This window comes from Dama dama, chromosome 20 (assembly GCF_033118175.1).
Source record: "Dama dama isolate Ldn47 chromosome 20, ASM3311817v1, whole genome shotgun sequence".
NCBI lineage: Eukaryota > Metazoa > Chordata > Mammalia > Artiodactyla > Cervidae > Dama > Dama dama.
In genome coordinates, this window is record NC_083700.1 from 35,457,786 (window position 1) to 35,477,703 (window position 19,918).

Below are 19,918 nucleotides of genomic sequence, written 5' to 3' on the forward strand. Positions count from 1 at the left end.
TGCAGATGGTGACTGCAGCCATGAAATTAACAGATGCTTGCTCCTTGAAAGAAAAGCTATGACCAACCTAGACAGCCTATTAAAAAGCAGAGACATTACTTTGCCAACAAAGGTCCATCTAGTCAAAGCTATGCTTTTTCCAGTAGTCATGTATGGATGTGAGAGCTGGACTATAAAGAAAGCTGAGCGCCGAAGAATTGATGCTTTTGAACTGTGGTGTAGGAAAGACTCTTGAGAGTCCCTTGGACTGCAAGGAGATCCGACCAGTCCATCCTAAAGGAAGTCAACCCTGAATATTCATTGGAAGCACTGATGCTGAAACTGAAGCTCCAGTACTTTGGCCACCTGGTGCGAAGAGCTGGCTCATTGGAAAAGACCCTGATGCTGGGAGGGATTGGGGGCAGGAGGAGAAGGGGATGACAGAGGATGAGATGGCTGATGGTATCACCGACTCTATGGATATGAGTTTGAGTAAGCTCTGGGAGTTGGTGATGGACAGAGAGGCCTGGTGGGCTGCAGTCCACGGGGTCGAAAAGAGTTGGACACAATTGAGTGACTGAACTGAAATGTGCATAAGGAGAGATGTTAACTCTAGGTCATTTAGGTAGGAAGCAGCACCACTAGCATTCAAACCAGGCTCATTTAACTCGAAAGTCCTCGTGCCCATTTTTTTCAACTCCTCCTCCCTTTCAAGTTTCCAGATCTCTCTGTACATGCTGTTCCCTCTACCATTCTCTTAGAAAGGAAGGATAATGATTCCTCTAACATCAGAAGAAAAGAAAGGCAGTGGGCAAAAACAGAGCTGGAGAAAGCAGAAAGGAAAGGCAAGAGAGCTCAGGTTAAACAGTTTTTATTTTCTTTGGAAAGTAATAATGAGGTGACTTCTATAGGATGATAGGAGCTGATGGGTGGCTTGTAAGGCTGAGGATGGTGAATGTGACAGGGAGTCAACTTGTAGCTGCCTTAGTGAATAAAATGTATTTCTACTGGGACCAATCGATTTGGTTTTATAGATTTTTCTATCAATGCACAGACATCCAAAAACAAGAAGTGCAAAAACAAATATAATTTAAAAGCCAACTATGTGTTTATGTGTTGTATGTGCATGTTATATATAAACAGAGACGAGGGTGTGTATTTTATCATAGATTTAACTGTAGTAACTTTAGCTTTTTTTTTTTTCATTAAGAAGCTTTAGCTGATTTAAGAAATTATATGAAGAGAATGCATGTGTTCTTAGGGGAATTTCCCTAGAAGTCCAGCAGGTGTGCAATTTATCTGTATAAATTTGTCTGTATACAGCACAGGCAGAATGAGAGTTGCTTGGCAAAGGATAGGTCTGAAGGTATTTGTCAGGCAACCAGAGGCACCCCCAGTAAGATGAGAAGCAGCTAATCTGTATACTCAAAAATAAGTGAATTTGAAAAATCAGTGAATAATGAGATAACAAATTTTCCTCTAAACATCTCTTAGCCTAAACACTTGATCAAGGCACCAGCCATGGTCTCTGGAGCTTCCCCCTTAAGGTATGCAGACAAACAAGTCCCAGTACTCCTGGACTCTTCCGGAATATTTTGAGCTTCAAGGCTTGGTAGTTCCTATCATTGAGACCACTGATAAATGATCAAGAACCAGAAATAACATTAAAAAACACATGTTATTTTACTTTTCTGATAAAATTAAATAAAAACTTCTGATCAAGGATGGCAGTATGGGTACCTGTATTAACTTCAGCTTTCTCCCCAAAACTGTCTAAATAAAAACAATTTTTTTTTTAAGTCACCATCATACAAGGACAAAGAAAAACCAGACAGGAGACAAGGAAAAAAAAAAAAAAAAAAGGCAGTGATAGACAAGTAATGTCTGACTAAGCAAATCAAAGAATGCTGAACCTTAAGCTGGTAACACTGAAAGCCAAGAGCAAGAATTTAAAATTGATCTTGAAGTAGAATGAAGGAAAGACAAAAGGCAGAGTCAATGAGCACCCTCCACATGCACAAAGCTTTTACTCAACTTTTAGTGCTCCACAGTTAAATATGAGTAGATACTTAAGGAAAATCCCTTAATATGAAAGCCAGAACAATAAATAGCAAAAAAAAAAAAAAAAAACCCAAACAAAAAACAACTTGAACAAAACAAAGTCTACACTGGAAGAAGAAAAGAATATCAGAGAGAAAGAAAGTACATCTACCATACAGGAATAGGATGCTGTTATTAAAAAAGGAACATACAGGAAACTAACATGGTAACAAATAGGAGCACCCAGAGGAAATCAGTGAATTCTTAGAAACACACAACTTACCAAAACAATCAAGAAGAAAACTTGAACAAACCAATACAAAATAAGGAGACTGAGTCAGTAATCAAACCTCCCAACAACAACCAAAAAGCCCAGGATCAGCTAGTTTCAGGGGTGAATTCTACTAAATACTCAAAGAATAATATAAATCCTTCTTAAACTTTTCCCAAAAAACAGAAAAGAAGGAACAACACTTTGAAACTCATTTTATAAGCAGCAGCATCCTGATACCAAAGCCAGATAAAACCACCACAAGAAAATAAAACTATGGACCAATATCTCTGATAAAGATAGATACAAAAATTCTCAATAAAAATACTGGCAAACTGAATTTAACAACATATTAAAAGGATCAATGCAAGCAAAATCAACATGATATATATACCACAGTAACAGAATTAAAGATAAAAACCACATGATTATCTCAATTTAGTTCAGTTCAGTCACTCAGTTGTGTCCGACTCTTTTCCATCCCATGGGCTGCAGCACGACAGGCTTCCCTGTCTATCACCAACTCCCAGAGCTTACTCAAACTCATGTCCATCGAGTCAGTGATGCCATCCAACCATCGCACCCTCTGTTGTTCCCTTCTCCTCCTGCCTTCAATCTTTCCCAGCATCAGGGTCTTTTCCAATGAGCCAGCTCTTAGCACCAGGTGGCCAAAGTATTGGAGCTTCAGTTTCAGCATCAGTGCTTCCAATGAATATTCAGGACTGACTTCCTTTAGGATGGACTGGTTGGTTCTCCTTGCAGTCCAAGGGACTCTCAAGAGTCTTCTCCAACACCACAGTTCAAAAGCATCAATTCTTCGGCGCTCAGCTTTCTTTATAGTCCAGCTCTCACATCCATACATGACTACTGGAAAAAGCATAGCTTTGACTAGACGGACCTTTGTTGGCAAAGTAATGTCTCTGCTTTTTAATAGGCTGTCTAGGTTGATCATAGCTTTTCTTTCAAGGAGCAAGCATCTTTTAATTTCATGGCTGCAATCACTATCTGCAGTGATTTTGGAGGCCCCCCCAAAATAAAGTCTCTCACTGTTTCCATGGTTTCCCCATCTATTTACCATGAAGTGATGGGACTGGATGCCATGATCTTAGTTTTCTGAATGTTGAGTTTTAAGCCAACTTTTTCACTCTCTTTCACTTTCATCAAGAGGCTCTTTACTTCTTCTTCACTTTCTGCCATAAGGGTTGTTGTTATCTGCATATCTGAGGTTACTGATATTTCTCCCAGCAATCCTGATTTCAGCTTGTGGTTCATCCAGCCCAGCATTTTTCATGATGTACTCTGCATATAAGTTAAATAAGCAGGGCAACAATATACAGCCTTGACATACTCCTTTTCTGATTTGGAACCAGTCTCTTGTTCCATGTCCAGTTCTAACTGTTTCTTCTTGACCTGCACACAAATTTCTCAGGTGGCAGGTCAGGTGGTCTGGTATTCCCATCTCTTTAAGAATTTTCCAAAAAAAAAAAAAAAGAATTTTCCAGTTTGTTGTGATCCACATAGTCAAAGGCTTTGGCATAGTCAATAAATCAGAAGTAGATGTGTTTCTGAAACTCTCTTGCTTTTTCAATGATCCAGCAGATGTTGGCAATTTGATCTCTGGTTGCTCTGTCTTTTCTAAATCCAGCTTTAACATCTGGAAGTTCATGGTTCACGTACTGTTGAAGTCTGGCTTGGAGAATTTTGAACATTACTTTGCTAGCATACGAGATGAGTGCAATTGTGCAGTAGTTAGAACATTCTTTGGCATTGCCTTTCTTTGGGATTGGAATGAAATGATCATCTCGACAGATGTAGACAAAAGTATCTCACAAAATCCAACATCCATTCATGATCAAGACTCTTTTAACAAAATAGGTAGACCAGAAACTTACCTGAATACAGTAAGGACCATATATGAAAAGTCTATAGCTAATAGCATAATCAGTGGGGAAAAACAGGTAATGCTTCCTCTAAGTACAAGGCAAGAATGTTAACTTTCTAGGGATTAAGACACTATCCAGACACATGAATACAACCTCCCAAGGAGTAGACTGACACATGAACTAGGACTCTGGGTCAGGTTCTCATGTGAGAGTAAGAAAGTCTAATAATGAGCCAAGAGACCAGGCTGGGATGAAATGGGCTATGAAAAGTGTACTCACCTATTAATTAACTCACAACATGGCACAATCAAGAATCCTTATTGGAGGAGAAATCCAAAAACGAAGGCAGAGTAAGACCCTCATATAATACTCTGCATAATATACTGCCAACCACAGTAAACACTCAATAAACATTTGTGGACTAAACACATAAATGTCATTCATGGGCCACAAACAAACAGTCTCAATTACCAGTTCCTGTCTATATTACTTCACAACTATTCCTAACTCAATCTCTTTTCCTGTGTCTAGTCCCACTACCCTAATTTTGTCCCTCAACAATTCTTCGCTGAAATATGGCAACATTTTCCTAAATGGCCCCCACTCAAATCTACCCTCCTCATGTTACCACAGAGCTCCTTCTAAAATACAGAAGGTGACATCCTTCCTCTGTTTAAACTCTGTCACTGTTTCCCCATTTCAGATTCGGCCCTACCTCCTTAACATGGCATCTCCATGATGAGACCCCTAAGTCTTATCGCTTGACTCTTTCGGTCTCATACTGATTGTCATTCCCCACTTACTTCACACTATTTCTCATTTGTATGCCTTTCTTCATGATGTTTTCTTTACCTCGTCCACCATCTACTCTCCCTTTCAACTACCACATTCCCCAGTTTAATTCTGACTCACTTGTAGACTAGTCATTATCCCCTCGAGGAATCTTTCCCCAACTCAGCCTCCAGGTGAAAGCCTGGCGTCCTGTCTGACCTGGCCTGCCTCGGTCCCTGAATACCGCAGCGTCCACATTCTCTCTCCTGGAGCACTGCCACTCCATGCTCCAGGGTGGCAGAAACTGGCTGAGGTGGCCTCCTCCATCACTCCACTTAGTCCTCATCCCCCAGGATGTGGTCCTAATTTCCTTTATCCTTGCTTTGTTTCTGGCAGATTCTTAAACAATATATATTTGAAAGGAGTCAATATTGCAAATGAATTTTTTAAATTTATAAGCCTAAGGTACCCCTGACCATGCTCTTTCTTAATAGGAATTCAAATAGAATATATTAATTTAAATAATCTTTTAGATTTTTTTACTATCAAAATAATAGCCTTGGAGTTTCAATTTCTCCAAACAAAAAAATCTTTGTGTGCCTTCAACAATTACTCAATTTTTGTGTGTGATAATCTTTAATGAACACACACACAGCTGTCAGAAAATGGTCCAGACCACACAAACAAAAAAAAAGTAGCCAAGTTAGTAGTGACAGTTTGTTATACTGATGAGTTACTATGGAAACAAACTCAGACTACTTGACAACTGAGACAAAAGTCACATTAGTAAATGCTTTCCGTTATGTGACTCACTAATTTCCTATGAGTCTTATGTAGTTGCTTAACCATTTTCAAGAAACAAAGCAACAGAATATGATTTGTGTTGATACTGTGGAAAACCAAGTATTTGTAAGATAAAATGATAAAGCTGCTGATTGTGAAATATGTAAACAGGGGACTTACTTAACAGAAGATAAATGTTGCCATGGCCATTGTTTATGCTTCAAGAGAGTCAAAGAAAATCTAAAAAGTCTTAAACAAATACAAATAATATAAAATGAAATTAACATTATGGATCCATTTTTTACAACTTAGAACTGCATTATTTAATATTCTAAGAATAACTTGCACATGTGTACTCTAGGCACATACTAAAATTATGCCATATTTTGGTACCTCAAAGCATTTTTAACTTGTTAAAAACAGTAGTAAAAAACGGTCATGAAGAATGCAAGCTTTCTGCCAGACAGCATTACTGCATGGACCTTAAGAGCTTATCTCCGGAGCCAGTTTGACTGGGTTCAAATCCTATGCGTTCTTCTTGCCAGTTATCACCCTGACACAATCCTTAAACTCTGCATTTCCATTTCCTCCTTTATGAAACAGAGATGGTAACAGTATTTATACCTCAAGAAAATTTTGGGAAACCAAGTGAATTATTACACTTGGTATTTGGAACAATGCCTGATTTATAATGGGCCTCAACAATAGATGTTAGAAATTGTTACTATCAAGGATATAAATAGTTCAAGTCCACTTACATTTGCCTTCCAGAGAGAAATAATGGTTAAATTTTATTGAGAATTTTCTTCAACAATAAAGGAGATTTCTGTTTTATAAAAGATACAGATTCCTGAAAAAAAATGAACCTTTGGGAACTGAGGTAAAAACAGCATTTTGAGACTCCAGGGATAAATTAGCTCTATAAAGTTGTGACTTTAACATACAACACTAAGGATCAGTGAATGTCTCTTACCCCACAAGTTATTTCTGGCTTGAGGAGCTGAGTGCACTGTACTATCTATCATTCAGTGGAAAAAACTGAACGCAAGATTTTTTTCATTTATTCATTCACTCAATTATACATTCATTCATTCTGCTAGTAGTGTTAGTGAGGGAAATGACAATACAGTTTTGGACATTTTGAGGCTGAGGAGCCTGAGAGTCCCTGTGACAATATAACTTAGCAGAAATACATACTTGTTCAGATAACCAAAATATATTTATCATATATAGTTGGTCTTCATGGACTGTTCCTGGCTCACAGCTCCCCAAACCCTTGGAATTTCCTAATTGTTGATAATAAAGGTGTCTTTTGTTATGTGAATGAAGTGACTTTTAGATCCCGCCCTAGGGTGGAGGCTGGTAGCCAGGAGAACCAACCATGAGAATAGAGGATTGGAACTTTCAGTCCTACCCCATGATTTCTGTGGAGGGGAGAGAGGCTTTACGGTTGAATCAATAGCCACAGAGCAATGATTTAGACAAACTGGACTAAACAATGAAGGCTTCATAAAAACCCAAAAGGATAGTTTTCTGGTCCTTTTTCAAAGAGCTTCTACATCAGGGAACCAGATCACTCCCATATGCCACCATGCTAGCGTCTGGAACTCTGTGGAACACTGATACAGAAGATACAGGATAAGAAGGGGGGACAGGCAAAGGAGACTCCAGTGTCAACAGAGAGAAACAAAGGAGATCATGTTACTACCAAAAGATTTTTAAGAAGGAAGAGTTCAACAAAATCAAAAGTGTTAGAGAGGTCAGGTAAGATGAAAATGAAAAAGAAGCAACAATGAAGTCACTGATTGCTGGGAGCCATTATGGGGGGTCCCACCCGTGACGAGGTCATAAAGAAAATACCGGGCAGGCAAGGCTGTCCGGGACCCCATCCATGACGAGGTCACCAGGAAAGAACCTGACAGGCAAGGCCGTCTAGGATAAGGGACCCTCCAGGTTGGCCTCAGCCTCTACCCCACCCTGTATCCTCCCCCCTTTTTCTGCTGCTGTTCTTGTTTGCCCTGTTGCAGATTCTTGTGTTGCCTGCTGAGAGCTCTCCTGCTCCTCTTTCACTGAATGAGGACCAACTTAAAACCCTAATTAATAAATCTCCTGGACACTGGTACCCTATGAAGAGACCAGAGATGAAGGAAATGCTTCCATTCATTTTGCTGGCATTCTGGCTTGTTTGATAAATGTGTGATCTCATTGCACAAAATGCTCTTGATTGTTCTAAACATCCTCAGCACAGTACGCTAACAAAAGCATATTTGTGAGAAAAGCTCCACAAATATGATAGCCACAAATATGCCTAATAGAAAATACTTTAGAGATTAGCTGGCGACTTCTTGCAGGTAGTTAACTTTTAGACTAAGAGCCTGTTTTGTGCCATATCTACTGTTTCTGCAGTCCTTCGCATTTCTGTTCTGTAAAAATGTACTCCTATCTAGTTCCCATAAAGATGACGCTTATTAGAAAGAAAATAGATTAATTATAAGAAAAACAGGGTCGGCTACTGAAGTTGCTTAAGTCACACCAGGTGCAAGCCATAAAATGTTAGCAGGCCTGAAGGCCAAACGATAAGACTCTTATGAACGAAAAAGTATGTGGGTGACATCCTGTTTCTGTTGAAGGTCAAGTTGCTGTAATGTTTTGAGATGACCTGTGTGTAAGCAATATGCACTTCCCCCAAAGATGTTGTTAAGGGTATAAAGAAGCCATGCAAAAATAAACTTCAGACTCAGCCCCGAGCTTTGTCTCACTGTCTCTCTCATTCGCCGACGCGGTTCATCCTGAGGGTTCCCCTGGATCCGGGGCTGGACCCCGGCAACTGATGCTGTGTAGTTCGGTAAAAAGGTGAAGGCAGGTGACTATGGGAGGTAGACACAGGGAACACAGACAATGGATTTAAAACATTTTAGTAATACAGTGGAAAAAATTAGGGAGGCAGCTCATATGGCGTAGAACAAGGATTTCATTTTAACATGCTTAGTGTTACAGGAGAGAACCAGTAAAGAGAAAAAGTCAGAGTTGAGAGGGTATGAAAGTCAGAGGGGATGGGACTCAAACAATAGCTGGAGGGAGTGGCCCTGAATAGATGAGGCTCCTCCTGCATCATGAGGAGGGGTAGAGAAACGACCAAGCTCTAATGCTGGCAAGTTTGTCAACAGATCATTGTTCATTGCCAGAACTGTTCTAGAGAAAAATTCCATGTAAGAAACAGTACTATTTGATATATAGTAGCCAGATTTTGCCAAATACTTGCTTGCTGATAATCTGCTGTACATATTATAAAAAACTGAAGGCTCATGCAAGAAAGACCGCCAATCAGTGACCTGGCAGACAGCCTAATGAGAAATTTCATTTTTAAAAAAGTATGTAAAGCTATGCCCCATTTTTATAGTATGATAATTGACTAATTGTTTTTATGAGTAAAAAGTGTTTAAACTCAAAAATATGAATTGATGTTTATCTAAAGAGAGATGTATTCTTTAAGTTCCCTCACATAAACTCACAGGTCATTCTTTCTACATACTTTTGGATCATATTTTTAAACAATGAATACAATTAGAATAGCATAAAAAAAGAAGACTAGCACCCAGGTCACCTCTCAGTTTAACCTACAGTTTTCTTTCTTTTTTTAATTGAAATATAGTTGACTTACAATGTTGTGTCAGTTTCTGGTGTACAGCAAAGTGATTCAGTCATATATATACTTTTTCATATTCTTTTCTGTTATGGTTTTATATGATATTGAATACAGTTCACTGTGCTATACAATAGGACCTTGTTTATCCATTTCTATATATAATAATTTGCATCTGCTAATCCAAATTTCCTAATCCAACCCTCCTCCCACCCCCAGCAACTACAGATCTATTCTCTAACATATACTTTTCTATTCATAACTTTTCAGCTTATTAGCCAGCCAAAGGAAAGCTGGATGGCATAATGGAAAGAGAAAAAGATAAAGTATCAAGACCTTTTCTAGCATAAACTATATTGACTTTGGACAAGTCATTTAACCTGCTGGGGCATCAGTTTCTTCACTGAGAAACAAGTGTTGACCTAAGTACTATGTAGAATCAAAATGAATATTTTTGACACATATTTTATCATACAGGAAAAATAGTTTATTTTTCTGTAACTACATAGCAGCACTTCTTTACTTTCTAGAAAGGACTGTACAGATGAAAATGGCACAATAAAAACAAGAAATAATAGGGAAAAAAATCTTAATTTAAGGAAGGACCTATACTAAAAATTTAAGAATACACACAGTCTAAGGAATTTTAAAGAAAACTACACAAAACTTCCCAATTTTCATCAGGTAAAAGTCCTTTGAGATAGCGAAAATTAAAATCAAGTTATATACATAAGAATGAAAATATGTCCTCCACAACCCTTATAAACAAAGGTACAAGGGACTAACTACAGAATTCAGAAGCTGATGTGAACTACTGATTCTGTATTGAGCCAATAAACTGTATTGTGTATGAAGGAAAAAGAAATATTTTGTCAGGCATGCAAGGACTAAACTAAACAAAAAGCAAAAAACTATCACAGGTACCATTTCTGATTAAGACATGATGAACTGCACAAGAAAAAAAGAATTAAAAGTTGTATCTTCAGAACAAGAAAAAGGTCAGAAACCAATTCAGAGGTTACCTGTTCTCTAAAAAATATTTTACTTTGAACAGGAGGACTTTTTTCCCCCTGCCTGAATTGTCTAAAGGCATATGTGAAAATAACAGATACAGTTTCTTCAGTCGCTTATTTAGTTAGCCAGTGTCCAGATCAAGAAATGAATGGCTCCTTTTAGTTTCCAGATTAAGAAATGAATGACTCCTTTTTGTCTGAAGACCAGAGGCCAAATTCTTCAACTATGCATTCATCCCTCCAAGGTCTACCTCTCAGCCTCTCAAACTTGACCCCCTCTGATTACCTTCATTAGCTTCACCTAACTGAATTATACACTACTCCCTATCCAAGCTCTATGTACGTATGCCTGCCTAATGCTGTTCTATTCCTTTAGGATGCCCTCCTAAATGCTTTCTATCCTTTTCCTATGATCCAACCTCATCCACATAATATAGGAAAAGGAACAAGTCTGAGACTCAAGAGGACCTAGGCTCAAGTCTAATTTCAACACTGAATGATGTTGCACAAATTACTTTCCTTTACATAAATTTTCTCTTATGAAATGCTTTGATTTTAGCTAAACATATTAGTATCAATTATATCTATCTAGATATTTATATATTATATAGATTGGCAAACATGTTGCCTGAATCTATAAAATCTATAAAAATTTACAGTAAGGGGTAATTTAGAAACACAAAGGATGCAGGCACACAGAGAAGCCATGTGAGAACACCGCAAGAAGGCAGGGATCTGCAAAATAGGACCGAACTTGACCACACCTTGACCTTGAACATCCAGCCTCCAGAACTGTGAGAATATAGATTTCCATTGTTTAAGCGACTCAAAAACCACAGTAATTTAAAATTAAATGCACACACACACACACACACACACACACACACACACACACACATATATAGTTGTTGTGGAGTCACTAAGTCGTGTCTAACTCTTGGTGGACTATAGCCCACCAGGTTAATCTGTCCATGGGATTTTCCAGGCAAGAATACCGGAGTGGGTTGCTATTTCCCTCTCCAGGTTATCTTCCCAACTCAGTGATAGTACACGAGTCTCCTGTATCACTGGCTCTGAATCTGCAGGCAGATTCTTTACCGCTTTATATATATCTGTGTAAACTACAAAGTGTTAACAAATCAAGACTTCACTCAAAAACTTATTCTATGATGCCATTTCCTGAGCCCTGGACAAAATTATTCTCTTGTTCCTATAAACTCCTGGGACATTTTACATCTACGTTTGGAGCTGCCTTACAAGTGAAAGATACTGAGAGCAAGAGAAATAGGACTTTAACAAAGTTTTGCTGTGTGTTAAAAAAGTACTCTGATATTTTCGTAAGCGTAATTATTGAAAGGGAAATCTAAAGTATCAGAAGAGGTTTTCTGGTACAGTGATATTAAATAGTGAATTCCAAAGAACATGCATTGGCCATCAGAACCTATTTGGAGATATAGATAAGGAGGAGAAAACTGCAGAATGCTTACATTCTTGAGATCAGAGGGAAATAGGCCAGTGACTCAGCTGGTATGTGACAAAATGAAAAAAAAAAGTGAAAGCGTTAAGTCACTCAGTCACGTCTGACTCTTTGCAACCCCAAGAACTGTAGCCCACCAGGCTCCTCTGTCCACTGAATTCTCCAGATAAAAATACTGGAGTGGGAGTGGGTAGCCATTCCCTTCTTGAGGGGATCTTCCCAACCCAGGGATTGACCCTGGGTCTCCTGCATTGCAGGCAGATCCTTTACCATCTGAGCCACCAGGAAAGCCCCTATGTGATGAAATAGTACAAAATAATATTAAAAATGGACTTTAAAAGTTCTACTCTGGCTATCTTGGTTATCCTTAATATAATGATACAATAATCAGGAAAAACTCATTCAAGTGAAGTAAATTAAAATCAAAGGCACAGCAACACACTCTGGCTAACTCTACTTGAAGGGAGGTATGGGGGATAGACTGGGAGAGATCTGTGCAGCAATGAAAAAATGAGACTACAAGGAGGCTGCATATGAAAGGACTGTAGTGAGAATACATGGTGGGATATTTCTTGAGTGGCAGAGACCCACTGCAGTATCTCCTGATGACTCTGATCACAGTCACGTAAGCTTCAGTTTATGCATCACATTGCATCACTTGCCATGTCTGACACCATTCATCACATGGAAGGAAACCACAGTGGAAGCAGAGTAGCTGAGTTAGAGAAACTGCCATAAATATTTTACACAGCCTCTCAATTGTTCTGTGTGCTGGTTTTTAAGGATTACCTTAGCAGATTCTTGACTTACTATCAGTTGGTACTAATTTACAGTTTCTCAAATTAGGAAGCAGCCAGTGCTAACTAACAATGTAATTATTACTGAGTTCCTGGTTGCTTCAGGAAGCCTTACACTATACAATGAGAGAGTTTACAATTCTCAACTGCATATAATTACAAATGCATATTATCTACATTGTTAACAATGATTGCTTATTGTTCCATTAACAGAAATTATGAAGGTAATTTATAATTGATTATAAAACATTCTTTACTGATTTAGCCTACAAGCAAAACTTTAGGACCAATCCCCTTGTTAGGCAAGGACCATGAACAATCTTTTCTAACTACCTTCCTGGGGCTGTTATTTCTAAAACTGCTTCTGCCTTGTACATAGTGTAAATAATAACATCCACAGGACAGACCAAGTAAGATATTTATTTGAAATGGAAGTCATTCCTCAACCATAAGGAATGACCAAAATGGGGAGACCTTCATGACCAGATGGTACCCAGAGGTTATAATAAAAAAATACCGTTAGGGACTCTGAATTGGCCTCAAAAGATAACAGAAGATAAAATATTAATAACTTTATGCTTAAACACCAGCACCAGAGAATTCCCAGAAACTGCTATAGAAATGTGGCTGCAGTCTATGAACAAGGAAATATATAAAACTATAACTAGAAAGAAAATGTCACTAAATAAGTTCACTTGAGAGCGACGTGAGTGATGACTCACTATGAAAAAATGAAGCAAATATGTGAAGTCCAAAATCAAAACTATGGGTTGTTTCTCATTTGATTAAGATAAAATAAATCTTGGGAGTAAGCTAGTTTCTAAGCCACAATGCTTAGAGATAGAATTTGATCACTAAAAGCCCTAGAATTTCTTCTGAAACCAGTAAACAGATTTCAGGACAGAAAAAAAAATATTTTTCTTTAAGACAAAAGAAAGACTTTCAGTCTTGGTTTTGTTTTTAATATCTGTATCCCTATTGTCTTTTACACTATTCTTTTGCCCCAACCTATAATCATTTTCAAATCTCTACCCTAAAAATAAAAACACAAAATTGTTTGTTCCGCTTTCCCCTCCTTTACCTAATTCCACTTTTCTCCTTTTCTTCATTAACAAACTTCGCAAAAAAAAAAAAAATTACACTCACTGCTTCCAGTGCTTCACCACCTGCTCACTCCCTAATCCCTTAAAAGTGAAAGTGAAAGTCGCTCTTTGTGACTCCACAGACTACAATTCATGGAATTCTCCAGGCCAGAATACTGGAGTGGGTAGTCTTTCTCTTCTCCAGGGGATCTTCCCATCCTAGGGATGGAACCCAGGTCTCCCGCATTGCAGGTGGATTCTTTACCAGCTGAGCCACAATGGAAGCCATGTAAGGGAAGCCACAAGGGAATCCCTTAAGACCTGGCATCTATTCCTATGACTCCAATAAAACTACTCTCCTAACTTTATCACTGGATTTGCTGTGCTTAGTAGCTCAGTCGTGTCCAACTCTATGCAAGCCCATGGACTGTGGCCCGCCAGGCTCCTCTGTCCATGGGATTCTCCAGGCAAGAATGCTGGAGTGGGGTTGCCATGCCCTCCTCCAGGGGATCTCCCCAACTCAGGGGTCAAACCCAGGTCTCCTGCATTGCAGTAGGATGCTTTACTGTCCAAGCCACAAGGGAAGCCTAAGAATATTGGAGTGGGTAGCCTATCCCTTCTCCAGGGGATCTTCCTGACCCAGGAATTGAACTGGGGTCTCCTGCATTGCAGGTGGATTCTCTACCAGCTGAGCTACCAGGGAAGCACTGGATAGTCACACTCAAAAGAAGGTAACCAGACCACTATCTTACACCATACACAAAAATTAACTCTAATTGGATTAAATTGAATGTAAGACATGAAACCCTAAACGTTATTGAGGAAAACAGGTGGTAGGCTCCTTGTCATTGGTCTTGCCCATTATTTTTTGATTTAACACCAAAAGCAAAAGGAAATAAAAGCAAAAATAAGCAAATGGGACTACATCAAACAGAAGGACTTCTGCACAGCAAAGGGAACTATCAACAAAATGAAATGACAACCTCCTGAATGAAGAGAGAAAATATTTGCAAATCATATCTGGTAAAGGATTGATACCCAAAATACAAAAAACGCACACAATCTGATTAAAAACAAACAATCCAACAAAAAAATGGGCAGAGGATCTCAACAGACATTTCCCCAAAGACATCCAGGTTCATGAAAAAATGCTCAACATTTTTTCATCATTATCAGGGAACTACAAACCAAAACCACTGTTAGAATGGCTATCATCAAAAAGACAAGAAATAACAAGTGTTGATGAGCATGTGGAGAAAAGAGAACCCTTGTGCACTGCTGGTGAGAGGGTAAACTGGTACAACCACTATAGAAAACAGTGAGGAGTTCTTAAAAAAAATAAAAAACAGAACTACCATATGATCCAACAATTCCATTTCAGGGTATTTATCTGGGGTGGGGAGGAGGGAAAAAAGGAAACACTAATTCTGCATACACAGTCCCCTGCCATGTTCACTGTTCATTATTTACAATAGCCAAGATACAGAAACAACCTGTGTCCATCAATAAATTAATGGATAAAGAAAAATGTGAAATACACACATGCACAATGGAATATTATTCAGCCAAAAGATGGAAATATTGCCATTTTTTTTCACAGCATGGATGGACCCCAAGGGTATTATGCTAAGTGAAATAAGTCAGAGACATATGGACCAACAGTATATGCTCTCACTGATATGTGGGTGGGTGAAATTGGTGAGGGGATCAAAATGTACAAACTTTCAGTTATAAAATAAATAAGTCATGAGGTCATACTGACTACAATTAATAATACTGTATTGCACATTGGAAAGCTACCAAGAGAGTAGGTCTTAAAAGTTCTCATCACAAGAAAAAAAAGTTTTCTGTAACTATGTATGACGATGAATGTTAACTAAACTGATGTGGTAATCACTTCGTAGTATATACAAATATCAAATGATTATGTTGTACATCTAAAGGTAATACAATGTTATATCAATTATGCCTCAATAATTTATAAAAAAGTTCACCAAATACTTGCTGACCAGCAAATAAAGAGCACAGCTCTCACATGACTCCGTCTCTCCACTCTAGGGCAGGGCTGAACACCCTCTCCTCAAGTTTTTTTTTCTTGTTTAGCTTCTGTGATGTTAAACCCTCTCCAATGTTTTGTTCTCATTTGTCTTCATTATGTCTTCTTCTACCAAAGTTCTATCCTTTGACTCTTGTGTTTTGTTCCATAGGCTATCTCAGGTTTTAAATAGCTTGCCCATGTGGATTACCCTAAGAGCTAGGTATGGAAGAAGTTCTGACTACTGTGCTCAGTTTTAGACAAAATCTCAGCTGCCTATCACACACCTTGCCTGCACCTCACATTCAGATATTCACAAGAAGGAGCCTGGTACTGGCAAGAGAAGGCATAAACTGGAACAAATAGGAATATCTAAAATAGAATTGTTACTTAATATACAGCCCATTCTTAAAAGATTACATTGTATGGCACTACTAAAATAACATGTTAAAGAGTTTATTTTTTTCTAGAGACATTTCATAACAAGGAAAATGCTTATAATGTTCAGTTTAAAAAAAAAAGTGGGATAAAAGACTGTGTATGTAATTTGGCTTCAATTGTGTAAAAAGTGAATTAGAAGAAACTAGAAAGGTATATTTCAAAATGTTAACAATGATTCTCTCTGATGGGTAACATTTTCTCCTTCATAATTTTAAGTATTTTTCCAAATGTTCTACAGAAATCTTGAATTAATTTTAGAATCAGAAAAAATGGGGGATTCAAGGTCATATTGCCAACAGAATAAAACCTAGTCTTCACAGAATGGCACCCCAGGCCTGCCAAAATCTGACCTCCAAAGCAGTCTTGTCCTTAAATACAGGCCCCGAATGTTTTCTGTTCTGCTCCACCACCTAGCCACCATGTTCTTAATGCGATCCATTTTTATGGTTCTGTGCTCCTGCTTATCAGGTCCATTCTTCTCCTACCACAAAGCAAGATATGTTGTTGACTTTGAACATTTTTGATCCCTAAACCACAATACAAAGTAGGAAAGTAATGCTCAAAGTCTGTTCTATTAGCTAAGAAAGAAAAATTTTACAAGTCTTTTATACAACTCATAATGAATACTAATGGTAGCAACAATAAACATAAAATTAGCTAAAATAACTCACTGACTAAATAACACAAGATAAAGACTGTTTTTGACTATAAATTGCCACAAATTAAAAATTCTTAACAAAATTTAGATAATATAAAATCTGATCCTGAAAAATTGGAACTTAATAAAAATAATAGCTACTATATAGATTATGGCAGATTAATATAAATTAAGATAGCTATTATAATCTTTGCAGTTGATTTATACCTCATGTTCATTGTAAAATATACAGAGAAGAGAATAAACACCAAAGAAAATAATTTCACACAACAAAAAGTGAAGTGAGAACAGAAATAGTTCAGTTGCATGGAATAGTGCCTGGCACATACACACAACAGATATTTGTTAAATGAAAGAATAAACTGATACAGAAAACTGTCCAAGGAGTTAATTAGATTGGCTTAATGGAGTTGTGTCAGAAAGTGCTTTTAAAAATACCATTATTGAAATATAATTCACACACTATGCAATTCATCCATTTAAAAGTACAATTCAATGGATATTCATAGTGTGTGAAACCACCACTACAATCAATTTTTGAACATCTTCATCACTTCGGGAAGAAAAACCTCATACCCATGAGTAGTAAGTCCTCATTTCCCTCCAACCTCCCAAACCTAGGCAACTTCTAATCTACTTTCTGTCTCTGTAGACTTTGCCTATTCTGGACATTTCATACAAATGGAAACATATAACAGGTGGTCTTTTGTGACTGACTTCTTTCACTTAGCACAAAGTTTTAAAGTTTCATCCATGTTGTAGCATGTATCGGGACTTTCTTCACATTGCCAAATGTTTCACTGTATGGATAGTCCACATTTCACTGATCTTTATCAGCTGACAGACAGTGGAGATATTTGGATTTTTTGGTTATTATAAATAATGAACAATTCATGTATAGTTTGGATAAGATGGTTTGGAACCTCGTGAGTCTACTTACACACAGGTATTTTCAATAGTAAATACTATAGTACTATACACAGTCTATGCCTGGCTGAATCTCAGAATGCAGAACTGTGGACATGGAGGAAAGGGAGAGCTGACAAATATAGGTGGGTCTTTGGCTGTGCAGACTCTGCATGTAATAGAAAAAAAAAAACAACAACAAACCAATACAAATCTGACTCTATTAGATCTGTTCCTTCTGCTTTAACCCTTGAGCTTTGTTGCCTGTGCTTAGCCATGCTGGCTCTGCCCCTTTTGTAAAAAGAATGTTGCTTGTTACCTGAAATATACAGGATAGCCCATTCTCAGGTACTGATCTTTAAGAGTCCATTCACACAGAGATAAAAAGTTGCAGAATAGAGAATATTTGTTTTGTCCTAGGTTTCCAAAAACATTGCAACCCAACCTACCTAGACAGCTTCAAGAACAAAGGATTTCTATACCAAGAAGTTTGCAACAACTAACCACATCCCTCCCTCACCCAGCCTTTAGAAAGGCTTTGCTGAAACCTTTGGAGGAATTTGGGGTTTGGGGGCATGGGCCACCCACCCCCTTACATGGCCCTGCAATAAACCTTTTCCTGCTTTTAACTCAAGTTTCAGTTTGGCCTCATTGTGCACAGGGCAAGCACTGCTAACTCCCATGCCCCATGTTGTTCAAGGGTTCACTGTACATAGTATTTTACAGAACAAACTTGTGTTGACATGTTTTCATTTCTCTTGGGGTACATTAGCGGAACTGTCAGATCATATGGTAACTGTTTAACACTTGAGGCATTACCAGTGTTTTTTAAAGCAGTTGCACTAGAAAATGCTTTCTTGATGAAGATTCAGTATTGATGTGTGTGTGTGTGTGTGTGTGCGCACGCGCACGCGCTGAGTCCCTTCAGTCATATCCAACTCTTTGTGACCCTGTGGACTGTAGCCCACCAGGTTCCTCAGTCCATGGGATTCTCCAGACAAGAATACTGGCATGGGTAGCTATTCCTTTCTCCAGGGGATCTTCCTAACCCAGGAACTGAACCCGTGTCTCCTGTATCTCCTGCACCGCAGGAGGATTCTTGACTGTGGAACCACCGGCGAAGCCGCCAGTATTGAGCAGTATTGATGTATCACTCTTAAAAATAGCTTTTGATAATAAACACAAGTAAAAATAACATTAAGAGTCAAAATGACATTTTCATCCCTTTCCCCCCACTCCTATTGGTTAAATCCTACTAATCTTTCAAAGCTCAGTTCACATGCTACCTCTTCTAAGCAGTCTTCTCTACCTTCTCAGTAAGAATTGATAGCTCCCTTTCTCCCCTGAACTGCCATACAATTTTATTTACTGTATTTACTGCTACTCTGGACTTTGTCATTCTGCCCTATATTGCATGTGACAGTATTTCCCACTAAACTTCACACTCCTGGATGGTAAAAATTATACTTAATTCCTATTTACAGTAATGATTATTATAAAGAATATATCATTTGAAATGATGAAAAGTGCTAACACAAAAGATGAAAGTAAGCATTATACATAGTATTTTACAGAAATTTTTTTTTCTGTAAAATACTATGCGCAACAAATAAGATATATCTTTCAGACTTACAAGCAAAAATAATGGCTTAAATAAGCAGAAATCCAAGTTGGGGGAAAAGAGGGACTTTCCTAAAACTGTTTAATAAAAATTACTATATAAGCCCATGTCTGTATTTTGTTAAATCATATTAGTTGGTAGAATGGCTTAAACGTACTCATCAAGGCTATTGCAGAAAATTCAGGGTGCAATTTCCCTAAATTACAAATTTTTTAAAAGAGAAAACTTTAACACTTTCACTTTATTTAAATGTGTGCTCAGCTGTTTCAGTTGTGTCCAACTCTTGCAACCCCATGGGCTGGAGCCCTCCAGGCTCCTCTGTCCATAAGATTAAACTGGCAAGAATACTGGAGTAGGTTGTCATTTTCTTCTCCACTATGTGAATATTTTTGTTACTCAGTTGCTTAGTTGTGTCCAACCCTTTGCGACCCCATGGACTGCAGCACACCAGGCCTTCCTGTCCCTCACCATCTCCCAAAGTTTTCCCAAGTTCATGTTCACTGCATCAGTGACGCCAT

At 38.1% G+C, this 19,918-nt stretch overlaps 1 protein-coding gene across 1 annotated transcript in view; it reads right to left on the minus strand.

Moving 5' to 3' along the window:
- Positions 1 to 19,918, minus strand: part of EEIG2 (EEIG family member 2) — a 75,259-nt gene that overhangs the window by 39,980 nt on the left and 15,361 nt on the right. The window lies entirely within an intron of this gene.